This window comes from Dreissena polymorpha, chromosome 5 (genome assembly GCF_020536995.1).
Source record: "Dreissena polymorpha isolate Duluth1 chromosome 5, UMN_Dpol_1.0, whole genome shotgun sequence".
Taxonomy (NCBI): Eukaryota; Metazoa; Mollusca; class Bivalvia; order Myida; family Dreissenidae; genus Dreissena; species Dreissena polymorpha.
In genome coordinates, this window is record NC_068359.1 from 109,812,824 (window position 1) to 109,816,619 (window position 3,796).

General features: G+C 37.8%; 1 pseudogene; it reads right to left on the reverse strand.

Annotated features, from left to right (window-relative positions):
• Positions 1-205: 205 nt before the first annotated feature.
• On the reverse strand, positions 206-1,105 carry LOC127831543 (uncharacterized; annotated as a pseudogene).
• Positions 1,106-3,796: the final 2,691 nt, after the last annotated feature.

Here is a 3,796-nt window from a genome sequence, read left to right on the forward strand (position 1 = left end):
AATCTGTATGTGGCAAACACAAAGAGAATGGCAGCAAACATAAGCAAAGGCGAGTAAGTTGTTGTTGTCATGTTGTGTAGAGGAGCTAAAGTGGTGGTTGTTGTCATTGGTGCTTGTGTAGTGTAAATGAAACTTGGCAGGGTTTGCAGCTTGTGCTGGATGAGTGATGTGCGTTAGTGCTAGCAATGATGCTAATCTACGGTATTTAAAGTACAAGTAGATTATCCCTGGAAGGCAGAGGATGGACAAGGTGGATGACACTATTGATAAAATGAAAGAAGGGGGTTATTTCATCAATGTCATAGTCTTTTAGGGCAAGAATGGGTTCTGCTAGAGAACTGTATATTTCTTGGTCCTTTTTAGCTGCCTCAGCCATTTTCTTAAGGTTTAAGGTTTCAATTTTTTCTGTGGCAAGGAATGTACTGAATTATGCTGAAACATATTGAAAGAAGGAATGGTAATGTTGAGTGGGGATTCAAATGCATCATGGGCCTCAATGATTGCTAAAGCCTCCTCATTGAAGAACTGTTGAAGTAGAGCAAGGTTAACAGGGTGCAGGACAGTGACAGGAATAGAGTGGTGATGACAGTAAGAAAGCCTTGGTGGGATAAAGGATGAGACAGTTGAAATGGAACAGTTGCATGGGACAGTAATGATACAGAAGTGGCATCCTGAAACATTAGTAGTACGGTCAGGACAATCAAGTGTTATGTCTGAGGTATTAAACACTAGAAAATGGGTTTCATTTAACTGGGTCACTGCTGGTGTAATACGATTAGAAAAATATCCAAAGTTGCAGTTTGCATTAATGTTAGATTTATTTCCTGTGAAAGAGAGACTGGACAACTATTGAGGGGTTGAATATTAAGGGGTAAATGGGATGAACAGTAAAGTGCATGGGAAAAGCGAAGGCAGGCATTGATATTGTCAGTGGATAGTTCAACATATTTATAATTATTACCATCCTTTGAAATGGCAATAAATGGAGGTAGGTTAGTAATTTGGGTGGCATGAGTAGAGGAAGAGTTTAGTGGTACAGGGAAAACAAGTACTTTGTAGAGGTCAAGAATCATGTTGGTATGCACAATTGGGAATTGGACTGTTATGTACAGTGTTTTGTTAGATTTGAAAAAGGAAAATTTAGCATTTTCATAGTAAAATAGTGGGTCGGTGGAAGTTAGCTTGTACTGTTTTGTATGAAGTTGTTACTGATGTTGTAAAGACTGTCTTCCAAAATTTTTGTATGGAATAATCTTTGTAGAAATTTTACCTTGAGTAAGACTAATGATTCCGTCAAGAAGAGATCCATAAGATTCCTTGAGCATGTTAGAAAACTTTAAAATATTTGTTAAAACATGAGTAACTTTGGATTGAACCTGCTGAAATTTTAGAAAATTATCAGTTAAATCTGAACTGAGTGCGACCAATTTGATCATGATTATTTTGGATTCCCTAACAATATTTGAAAATCTTGCATCTGAGTGCAGCATAAATGAGTGTAAAAGTTTTGAGTCATGAGCAAATCCTTGTTGCATATTGTAGTTGTTTCTTATCAGTTGATTCACTCTTGATGCAACGTTTCAACATCATCAGATGTTGCTAAACCAAATAGTCCCTTCCCAATTTTACCTATGAATGGGAGGAGCGATCGGCGTTTTCTATTTATGGTTGGTTCATGATCAGGTATCAATGAGTTTATAGTTGAGAAAATGTTGTTGGACATAAGCTTGTGACTCATTGTACATACTATGTAATGTGTCAAACGTTGTCCTTACAATCACAGGTTGAAAACTGTAAATTGTTTTAAAGTCAGGGTATTCCAGTTGTAGAACATAGGTATGGGACCAATGCTCTGCCGAAGCATGTAACTTTCCTTGCGAATGAAAAATGGTCCATAATTTAATCTTTGCACAAACTGTCGCTCCATTCGAAAGCCTTGTCCATGACAGTAGGAAGAGCAGGGTAAGTCCTGCAAGTACAAAATTAAGCCTACTTTAGAGTAATTGTCTCTAGAATGGGTTGTAGAACCGTGCACTTAGTTCTTAGCACTTTATTCATGATTATTAGTCATTACTTTAAAATTAACCCACTGTAAAGACAAACTCAGGTTGAGGTTTAATAATGTACTAAAAAGGTATGCCATATATAGGACATTTTAAGCTTATATTATCAAATGGAAGCAATGCCAGTATGCTGCAATGAACTTGAAAATGTAATTAACATACAAAGAACAGAAGGTACCTATAAGAAATGGCAGAATAAGCAGAAGTTTAATCTTTTCTGCGGAAAACTTGCAAACGTTTTCGTCTGCGGTTGCTCCCAGTAAACCTGTCATGAAAAGCCTGTCGCATGTCCTCAGGGACAGAATCAGCGAACACCCAAGTATTGAACTTAGGTTCAAGGCCAAGCCATTTAACTCTGTAGTAATGCAAGCCATTCTGATAAGAATGTTTAACAATTTTTTCAACTTTTTGTTGTTGAGATGTTATCAGTTGGCATATCACTAGTGTCATCCTGAGTTGTTGCTTCTGCCTGTGATTGGTTGCTTGCATGGAATGGTTTTAATCGTTGAGCATTAACAAGTGACTTAAAGTATTGCCAGTTTCAAGTGATTTTAATTTGTAGGTATAATTTGGCCCTAATTGAACTATTTCGTACGGTCCTAGGAACTTGGGTGAAAGTTTCTTAGACAACCCTTGTTTAACATTTTCCTGTTTCACCAAACTTGTTGACCTAACGTGAACTTTGGTTCCTTGCAAGTTTTGTCATGGTGAAGTTTTTGTTTTATTTGTGCACCTAGTTTGTTTGCTGTGACTATGCCCTCAACAATCTTTATCTGTTCATTTAAATGATCCACATGTGTTTTTAACATTTACAGGCAAGTTTTCTTTTGGAATGAGAGCAGTGTCTATTGGAAGACGCATGTGTCTGCCAAATAAAATCTGGTATGGTGTGAAACCAGTAGTGGCAGATACTGAATTGCGGAAAGCCATCATCACAGCAGGAATAAATTGAGACCAATTGTCTTGATTGTCATTACAAAGAGAACGCAAAGCCTGGCCAAGTGTACCATTAACACGTTCAACAGTGCTGTTGGTCTGTGGATGAAATGAAGAAGTATGGTGCCTAGTTACTTGGAATTTTTCACAGATAGCTGTAACAAGCTTGGACAAAAATTGGTTCCCCTGTCACTGACAATGACATCAGGTGCACCATAACGGCAAAAGATTTCTTCAAACAAAATTTTGAAATTTCAGTAGCTTCCTGAGTACAAGAGGAAAGGCTTCACACCAGTTTGAAAAGCATCTACCACCACTAAGATGTACTTAAATTTATTCTGAGAGAGTGGTAACGGACCTAGAACATCCACATGAACTCGTGAAAAAGTATGTTCAGGCACTGGCAAGGGACAAAGAGGTGGCCTGTTGTTAGCATAAGACCGCTTTGATTGCTGGCAAGTATTGCACGTACGAACATGATTTTCAATGTCAGTATACATACCTTCCCAGTAATACTTTGAACGGATGGCAAAATAGGTCTTATCAAAACCTAGATGAGCATGTCCCTCGTGTATGCCTTAATCACATCTTCTCGCAAAGATTTAGGAACTACCAACTGTGTGAAAGGCTCCCCTCGTTTTTGTTGTTTCTTCTTTGTGGCTCACATATGTGATACAGAATGTTATTTTTGATAATGTATTGCTCTGACATGATCAAGTATTTTCGCTGTTTAACAACATCATTTGGCAGCACATTGTGAACCATTACGTTCAACAATGGTTGCAAGTCTGGACATT